Source organism: Carex rostrata, chromosome 17 (assembly GCF_964058835.1).
Source record: "Carex rostrata chromosome 17, lpCarRost1.2, whole genome shotgun sequence".
Taxonomy (NCBI): Eukaryota; Viridiplantae; Streptophyta; class Magnoliopsida; order Poales; family Cyperaceae; genus Carex; species Carex rostrata.
The window spans coordinates 4,119,152-4,129,509 of NC_135934.1; the positions used below are offsets into that span (position 1 = coordinate 4,119,152).

At 37.2% G+C, this 10,358-nt stretch overlaps 1 pseudogene across 1 annotated transcript; it reads left to right on the forward strand.

The window, feature by feature from the left end:
* The first annotated feature begins 2,651 nt into the window (after nt 1-2,651).
* LOC144568691 (uncharacterized) lies at nt 2,652-9,657 on the forward strand (annotated as a pseudogene). Its single transcript, XR_013515713.1, has 8 exons — nt 2,652-2,878; nt 3,951-4,747; nt 5,707-6,438; nt 6,967-7,188; nt 7,544-7,639; nt 8,067-8,261; nt 8,389-8,502; nt 9,155-9,657. The product of XR_013515713.1 is annotated as an uncharacterized LOC144568691 (transcript).
* The last annotated feature ends 701 nt before the right edge of the window (nt 9,658-10,358 follow it).

A 10,358-nucleotide genomic window follows, 5' to 3' on the forward strand; every position in this document is an offset into this window, starting at 1 on the left:
TTACGCTCATATTTTGCGATTTTAAAGTTCAAAATGTCGATCCGAACAGCTCAACATGATCTCCATATTGAAATGTGCTTGGAGACCAAATTTTACATTTTTTGGAATTTTTTTACTATTTATTAAGCCACTTTGAAAATCGCCGATCCAGCGGTCCAGAAATTTTTACTAATTTTACTGTTCACCCAGATTTTCAAAGCGGCTTAATAAATATTAAAAAAATTCCTGCATAAATGAATCCCTCCTCTTAAATCAATTAGCTGAACTTGTGCTATAACTAAATGGCATCCACAGAAAAGCATGTATAACAAGTGTCAGAATACAGTATTATCCAAAACAAAAACAAAAAATGATCTGAACAGAACAGATACAGATACAGAAAAGTACACTACATTTTGCCAAAAGTATGTCTCCCAATATCTACGTTGAAAAGATAGGAAAATACAAAGAAAGTAATGATTAAAAGAAAGAGAAAAATTTTCAGAAGTGGAGGGGGTAAAGGAAAAGATTGACCTTCCAGATTGAGGTGGACCCCACAAGGCAGTGGGGCCAAGCGTGCTCCGCCATTTGCTAAAGGTACGCTGATGATAGAGGACAGTGGGTCCCACTTGAAAAAACAAACAAAGGTGGGACCAGTGTCGATGCTCTCTCTTTCTCTTCTTCTCTCTCCCGCTCCTACTTTTGTTTGGTCTCACCCCCGTTGACCCACTGACCCACATCTAACAACCTGCTACTATTTCACTCCATTTTGCACCCACATTTGCCTCCTACTTACAAAACAATGTAAGGGCCTGTTCAGCCGACCTAAAGGGAATATGAATAGAAATGGGTTGCAAAATTCTTGAACTGATCTTTACTGTTCATATGGGAAAAAAAAAATTAGTCTGAGTGAATTTTCTTTTCCCACTTGAACAATATTTTTTTTTACTTCTGCCGAACAAGCCCTAAATATGTAAAACCAGTGTTGTAAATAACGGTATGCAGTTATCGGACGGACAGGGTACTGCCAAATGATTAATCAGGAATAATTGGAAATAATTGAAAAAAATATGTAACAGTTTGGTTACCACCAACAACTAATCGACCGATTAATCAGTCTAAATTTACATGTTTACAACACAAGGTAAAACTATAGAAAACAAGCTCGTCTCATCATACATATGTTTATTTTTTTCTAATTTAGAATTGATTTCTCGAGATTGATGTCTATGGATTGTAATTACAGTATTTTTTTTTTGTAGTTACTTAATAAAGGTTCACAAGATGTATCATTAACTCATTTTCTTATTTTACTTTTTTGCTACAAGGGATAAAATTCACATGTAAATGAAAAAAATTGTTCCCGTTGGAGGAAAATAGATGTTATTTTTCCAAAGCTGTTCTCCACTTCCCTCTTACAAGGCCCTCTAATCTGGGTACAAGTTGCGGAAGTGAACTAGCCCCATACTGAGATTTTCTTTCTCTCTAGATTTGTTTTTTAATGATTATATTTGACACGTGTCACAGAATGATTTAGTACTTGAAATTTTCAATATTTGCACCAAACAGTGTCTGCATAAATATTTTCTACTTAATTTCCATTATGACATCATGCTTACATCCATTAACAGTCAGCAAAGCAGAGTCTAAGAGCTAATGGCATGTAGACAAACGGAGGGCTATATTATAAAATTTATAGATTTTCCTATTAGGGTATCAAGGTTTTGCTTTATTCCATGCTAATCTAGATTATAGATTACTTTGGAAATCTTATATGCTTAGGACCTACTTTACAAGATTTAATTAGACCCAATAAATAATTAAAGGAGCCTTTATTATTTCCCTCTTGCAAAGGGAAGCGTCTAATAATTAATGAGTCTAAATCCTTTGAGATAATGCCAAGTTTGAATTTCAATCCGGATCATCCGATTCGAATTCGAGCCAATTTGAGATTTCTTTAAGATTTGTGCTAGTAAAATTTGAACAATTTTGATAATAAAATTAGTAATATTTCGATAATGATGTACATTGGTCTAAGAAGTCTGTGTCCTCCAGATACCTGAGGTACAATTGAAAACAACGTACGGCCCAAATTAATCCCAGCCAGTCCAAATCCAATCCGGGGCCTATTGAGACTATCGGGGTCTGCTTTAAGATTCGTGCCACGTTAAAAGAACGGTCCAGATTTATAACTTGCACTACCTGGGTAGTTACCTGATGGGCTGATAAAAGGAAAATGGAGTAAATAAATAACCTTCAGCCCATTTTCTCAAACCGATGCATGGATTTGGGCCCTGGCCCATTTAGTGCAAGCCATACCGGGCCGATCCGCTAGTCTGGCCTGGTCCGGTTCAATCTCTGTTTTCTTGATTACTAGCCTAAATTTAGGCCTGGCCCAAACCGAACGAGGCTGTTATTCTGGTCCGGTTCGTTGACCAGTTATCGCCGATTCGATCTCTGTTTTCTGATTCCATCTACGAGCCAGTAATAGAAGGGACGGGGGGGCGTGAATTCACTGCCCATCGGACCAGACTCGGTTCGATGGTCTGTCTCTACCGTTCGATTTTCTTCGATCTCAATTTTTTGTTTTTTCTCTGGATTAACGGATCTCTTTTTCAGACCCTCTCTCGGACCCGCTTCATTACTTCGTCTCTCCTTTCTTTGCTTCTCTCATGCCAAAACAAAGTAGAACTCACATCCGCACCAACCCTCCTCGACCCCACCGGCCGGCGGCCAGGTCCTTCTCTTTGGACTCTCCCTCCTCGACTACTGCCGGCGCCATCTCTGTGCTCTCTCTCCTCAACCCTAATCTCACCATCTTTGTGATATCTTTTCTCGACTCCACATATCTTGGAAGCCACTCCTACTTCTCCTACCGCAGGTGCATCCGCACCAACAGGTTAGAAAATTCATTACTAATCAATTTTTTTTGTCAATAATTGACAAGGAGATCATGATGCAAACTGAAAATTGAAGCAAATCCGTATACAGTTGAAAAGTTCCTATCAATAGAGAAAAAGAAAGAAATTCAAAGACTCGGTTTTACTTGCTAATTTATATACGCAATACTAGAGAACTTTAGAGAAAAATAATTTTGCTCACCTACAACAGATATTCGTTTTGTGAAATCGCAAACAATAATCCCCCTGACAGTCTTTACTACAAAATATGTAGTATGCAGATACATGACCTAGTTAGGCAATTTGTAATGTGTTATTTAAAGCGCCATGTTGCTTGATTGAACAAACTTTTATATAATAGGGGTCAACATAGAATCTAAACAATTATATTGATACCCTTTAATGAACTTTGTACTGATAATATCGTCATTGCTAGATCAATTGTCAAGATTGTCAAAAAGAAGATGCATCTTTCAATTACGCGATTCAACTTGATTATGATGACAATGAGATCAAATCTGAAGTTCATATGGCAATGCGTTATAGTTCTTTGTTGAGGACACTCAATGACATTTTTTCTATAACAGCACAGGACGACAAAGCAATAGGTATGTGTTTGGAATGGCGAGAGAAGTCATGTCTAAGGTGGAGGACCTTGTTGCCGAATAATTAAGTGACCAGTTAGCAAGAAATGAGGCATCCAAGGTCACTTTGGAAGCACATCTAGAAAGCCAACCGGTATAAGGAAAAAGGACAGAGAGCGAGGACAATACTGGTATCCAACCTCTCTGGAAACAAACAAGAAAAAAAAAGATAGGTTAGTGGCTACATAGATTAATACTTCTCTTAATTTGCTATAGTAAGGTTATTACTAATTTTTAAACATCATTTTACAGATAATCCATCAATCTAATACTCTACATATATAAAATTAAAGTTCCCTTTTGATCATCTGTTATGTTTAGTTTGTACTCGATCCAATTATTTTAACCGGCTTCTTTCACCATGTTTTTTCAGCTTCCCTTTAGTTTATTTTTAAATTAACTATTGATTTGTTATATTTTCATGTAGATTAAAGCTGAAGCATGTTTTTCAGCCTCCAGAGAGTGATACCATCTATGCAATTGGCTTTATTGATACCTCACAGATTGCTGTATATCACCTCAATGCTAAAAGAGGAGAATTGCTAAAGCATGCTACTCAATCTTCTCCAGTTGATCTCTCCAGTGAAATATCAGTCATTTCCAGTGACTCGCTTGTAGTGTTAGACTCAACCAGATCCAGCCTAATTCTCATTAAATTCACCGATGGAGCCATAACTCACCATCATAAGCCTCTCTCAGGCATTGCTAAAGACTTCTCTGGCACCGCTGACTTGATTCCAACCAAATTAAATGACATTTTTGTAGTTAAAACTCCTTCAAGTGTTTCCTTTGTAAGAGTAAAAGGAGATAATGAACTTGTACTGATTGAAAAATCAGATCAAACCGGGATTGTGAGTGACAGCCTAACCCTCTCTGAAGAAGAGCAAGCCTTTGCAGTAGTGCACCATTCAAGCAACGCTATAAATTTCCAAGTACAAATCAACGGCAGATAATTTCTCACTGAAGCTATCCAAATAGAGGAACACGGGGAGTGTCAAGAGTGCGTTCTTGAATAATTATTTGAGAACCGATAAATCACACGGGTTTAGAGCTTTGATTGTGATGGAGGATGAGTCTCTTTTGCTGGTGCAACAAGGGGCGGTAGTCTGGAGCAGAGAGGATGGCCTCGCCTCGATTTCTGATGCTGTTCCAGCAGAGCTACCAGTGGAGAAGGAAGGTGTCTCGGTTGTCGAGGTGGAGCATACCCTCTTGGAGTGGCTCAAGGTGTTAGTTTTTTTTAAATGCACCTGTGATACATTAATTATCGTTCTTAGTGCATTATTTTAAGTCGCATTTTTAAATGCACCTATGATACATTAATTATTGTTCTTAGTACTACCTTGAACCATGGTACATTAATTTAAGAAGGGACCTGATATACCAAGAATATTGTTGCTACCGTGGTTGTTACCATCTTTAGTGTTCAGCTTGACATCAGGTAGTATTCATCTTAGATGAATTAAGTATTCTGATCATCCGAATAACTCAGTGAGCATGGTTTTTGAACCAGCGTTGAACCGGAAAAATTAATTGTTCAAAAACCGGAAAATAGGATTAGAGGGTTCATGTGATGTTTTCCGGGCTTTGGGCATTACATGGAATGCTTGTCATGCAAAATATATGTGATATTGCCCCTGAATACTTTAAAATGCCATACATACATCTGCAAAAAAGATAGAATATATCTTATATTTCCCTTTGAAAACATAATTTCTTTAGAATATCTAAATTATACATATGTTTGAACATCTAATGTAAAGGAGGGGAGGGTTGTATAGTATTTTTCATCTTTTTTCTTGGATAACATCTTATGATTCTTATGCTCTGTAGGTGCATGTATGATATTTTGCAGTGGCATACATGTTAAATTTTTGTAGGGTACACATGAAAATGTCCCATTAGATGCTGAGGAATTTTTCACAACTTTACTTTGATTTGTGTCTAAAACCTCAAATGAGCAATTAACAGGGAACAAACGAGAAATTGAAAAGTACATATGAAGTACACTGATATCTTGGCTGACACATTATTAATATCCACTATCTTAAATTATTAACTGTACAATAACTGGTTTATTCTATATGGAAACTGCTCAAAGGTTGAGACTGGTCTTATTGATCAAGCTTTCTAGTAGTAATAATCTTATATGATGTTTCCATTTTTTGTTTTTTAATTTAATTTAGGGACATATGCTAAAACTAAAAGGAACCCTAATGTTGGCAACTCCCGATGACATGGGTGCCATCCAAGCAATGCATCTCAAAAGTTCAGGGAGAAATAAGATGACAAGGGACCATAACGGGTTCAGAAAGTTGATAATTGTTCTAACCCGATCCGGTAAGGTCTATGCCCTCCACACTGGAGATGGCCGGATTGTGTGATCCCATCTATTGACCCCTCTTCTCCAGTCCCAACGCTGCCCTTCGCCCTCTGTTTTAACTCTGCGCAACTGGCGTGTTCCTCACCACAATGCTCTGCAAGAAAATCCCTCAGTTTTATTGGTCGGTCGATGTGGGCCCGGTTTAGAGTCTCATGGATTCCTCTCCATTGTCGACTCTTACTCGGGGAAGGAGCTGGAAACCCTGATTCTTGATCATTCTATATCTGAGGTGGTACCATTGCCTCTGGCAGATTCATCAGAGCAGAAGCTTCACCTTATAATCGACAATGATTTAAATGCGCATTTGTATCCGAGGAGTTCGGATTCCTTGAACGTGTTTATTGGTGAGATGGCAAATATGTACTACTACAAGGTTGATAATGCAAAAGGGGTTGTCAAGGGATATGCCTTTAAAGAAGGACATGGCACTGGATCATCTGATGAATACTGCTTTAGTACAAGAGAATTGCGGTCTCTTGTTTTCCCTTCGGATAGCGAGAGGATTGTTGCGACCGCCAGAAGAAAGATGACAGAGGTTTTTCCTCTCTCTCTTTTTTTTTTTTTTTTCCTTTCAATCTTCTTTAAAATTAATTAATGGTACCCTCTTTTCAAAGTGGACATTCTACATCTTTGATGATATAAAAAACATTCTGCATTATAAAGTTGAAATCCATCAAAATCTGTTACGCCTTGCGGCTTGGTGAAAAGACTGTCAATTGAATTTTATTGAAACATTACGTGAAATACAGTTTTTTCTCTAATGAAGATTAAATGCGGATTTTATTAAAGATGGGCTTTTTTAGAAGATTTAATGCAGTTTTTATTAACTCTTACAAAACGCAATTGTGAAAATTGTATTCTTCTGTACTCTTTATAGAACTTTTTGATTTGCATTACATGTCTGCTGGGCGCAGAGAGGAGACAGAATGAGAGATACTTTTCTAACCATTTTACTCCACTTTTTTCTTGTGCAATTTTTACACTTTTCTGAAAATCACCAGGTGCTTTCTGTTATATCCTTATACCATATCTGAGAGACTCATTTGTATAATGTATATGTTAGGTGGTGCACACGCAAGCCAAGATAATGACAAATCAAGATGTGATGTACAAGTACATATCAAAGAACATACTATTTGTTGCCACCGTTTCACCAAAAGTAACAGGATGAATCGGATCTGCTGGGCCTGACGAGGCATCGCTGGTCGCATACCTGATTGACACAGTCACTGGGTGGATTCTCCACCGAGTGACCCACCAAGGAGCCCAAGGCCCGGTCCATGCGGTATGTGTTTCATCGTCATGCTTATCTGATATGTGTTGGCTATTTATTGAGAAAAAAACACATTGCAAAGTCTGGTTACAAAGTGTGTGTGCGCGTGTGTGTATTGTCTTTCTTTTGTTCCTTCATTTATTTCTCTCTTTTTTTTTCAAAGTTTTACCAATTGGCTTGTGTGGAGTTACAAGGTATGGATGGTACCAGTACTAACACCATATGTTCTCCCAGGCATTGCAACTACTGTTTAAAGTCAAATACTATGCTCATACCGGCATAAGTTTGGACTGTCACCATGTTGAATGCCATCATTTTATAATTACTAATAGAGAATACATGTACTCAATTGTGAAATCCATGTCAGGTTGTGAGTGAAAATTGGGTGGTGTATCATTACTTCAATCTGAGAGCACATAGATACGAAATGACCGTTATTGAGATCTATGACCACTCCCGTGCTGTAAATACTTGTTTATTTATTTGTTTTTATTTCTTACTATGTTATCACGTTGGCTTCCTAAAATCTACCTCATATGAAATATTCGAGTTGTCATGCAACTAGGTTAAAATTAAGCCCAGTTAAGCTTCCTTTGTCTAACTAAGCAATGAAGTTTATTTTGCAATGATGCATCAGTATTTATATTTAACCCACTTTAGCTGATATATTAAGAATGCTTGATGTGAAAAAATTTGAAAAATAACCACCATTAAACCCAATTTGTCTTGAACTGAAAAAAAAATGATGTCTTGTTAACTTAACTTTTGCTATTTTGCAAAGGACTCGGCTCGACTGAATCTTCTCTTCAGACCAACAATTGTTCAATTAAATAAGACAAAAAGTAACAAGCAAATGTAGTTGAATTTATGCTATTATCATTTTTAAACAGGATAACAAGGATTTGATGAAGCTGGTGTTGGGAAAACACAACTTAACAGCACCTATAACATCTTACTCACGTCCTGAGGTCACCACAAAGTCCCAGTCATATTTTTTCACACACTCTGTAAAAACAATTGCTGTAACTACAACAGCAAGGGGAATCACTTCCAAGCAAATCTTGATCGGCACCATTGGTGATCAGGTATAATCTATTACCCTTTAACTGGATGACTAGTGCAACAAAAAGCTTTTTGCTTGAAGCAAGAGTAATTTTTGCTTTTGTTAAAAAAAAAAACAAATATTCCCTTTTGATATTTGCAAATTATCAGGTATTGGCACTTGATAAACGGTTCTTGGACCCACGCCGTACTGCTGATCCATCGCAAGAAGAGAAAGAAGAGGGCATAATTCCTTTAACTGATACCTTGCCTATTATCCCTCAGGTTTTCTTTTCTATTACATTGTTATCTTTTCTTCATCTTTTACTCTTCTCTCATGCCAAGATCACAAACTGGTGCCAATTCTTAGGGACCATAAATTTCGACCAGACCCCCATTAAATAAACAACAACAACAACCACCAAGGCTTTAGTCCCAAACAAGTTGGGGACTATGCATAGCGCAGATTGGTCCGTACTACGGATCAATATTTTCGTTTCCAAAGTCCAAATAGTCGATTCTGAACCATTCAACATGATCTCCATATGAAAATGTACTTGCAGGCTTAATTTTACAGTTTTTTAGAATCTCTTTACTATTTTTTTAGATAGATAGAAAATCACTACTTTTGAATGGTTTAGAATTTTTCTATCAAGTGATTTTCTACCTACCTAGAAAAATAGTAAAAAACTACTAAAAAAAGTAAAATTTGATCTACAAGTACATTGTTATATGGAGATCATGTTGAACAGTTCGGATCAATTGTTTGGAATTTGCAAGTGGAGAATATGGATCCACAGTATGGACTGTTATAAACTATGCAAAGTACCGTAGCCTCACTTAACATGTTGAAAATTATTAGGTCTCATGCTGACATCATTTCTGTTTCTCATATTTTTGTTCTGACATCATTTTTATTTCTCGAATAATTTTATAGTCATATGTGACTCACACTCTCCAAGTGGGAGACCTGAGAGGCATAATATCTTTCCCTGCAAACCTAGAATCCACTACACATGTTTTCTCCTATGGTGTTGACCTTTTTACACTAGAATCGCGCCATCTCGCACTTACGACTCACTTACTGATGAGTTCAGTTACGTGCTTCTTATCCTCACTGTAGTTGTCGTGGTAGTGGCAATTTTAGTCATGTGGGCCATGTCCAAGAAACAGGACTTGCAAGAAAAATGGAGATGAGGTTGTAATTTTCCGGTTGTTTCATTTTTATTCTGCTTTTGTTTTTCTCTTTAATTTATTGTAACATTTCTACTAGAATTCAATTTTCCAAGCCTTTCGCTTTCTTGATTTTAGCCTTTTATTTTATTTCTGTAACTCTACATGGATAAGAATAGTGAGGTAGTGGGTAGCTCTTCTGTAAACTAAAGCAAATTTGTAATGATTATCAGACCATTAACGCAATTTTCCTGGTGCATCTTATACGAAGCAATTGAATTCATTTACGTAATTGATTTTTTGTTTTCCCAATTAAATTGTGTTGTGCTTTATCTAGTGTAAAGTATGACACGTACAGTGAATAAGTTTGGACAGTTAATACACGGACCAAAACAAAAACACCTCACTAAAGAGAATGTGTGTGTGTGTGTGTGGGTTTGAAAAGAACAACCACCAAAGGACGTGTGAGCTACCATTCAATACCTGAGGGAGAAGGTGTGCTTTCAATTCTCTGTTCCTGCAATGTTTCCTTAGCGAAGGACCAGTACAGCTGATGTCCCTTTCAAACTGGTTTTGGATCCCACAAATTTGAAGGTGCCAACAAACCGCTTGTTTTAATGTGGGCTTTCCATGTCTAGGTCAGGGCCTTTTCAAATCAAACTCACTCAAACCGTTTTTATCTTTTAAACCCTTTTTTGTCCCTCATCCTCCCAAAAATTTTAAATATACCATAACTCCAAAAAAGATAAATCAAACCATCACGGTTTTTGAAAATTTCAATTTTGACACAGCTACATTGCCTAGATGCGGCCACTTTTCTGTGGATGTGGCCCATTTTTTTGTTTTTGGGGTCTCCTTCTCGTGTGGCAATTCAATCTGAACGAAAAAAAAAAAAGAGTGGCCGCATCGCCTAGATGTGGCTTGCAAAAAGGTGGCCACACCTTGGGGATGCGTCCGTGTCAAAATTC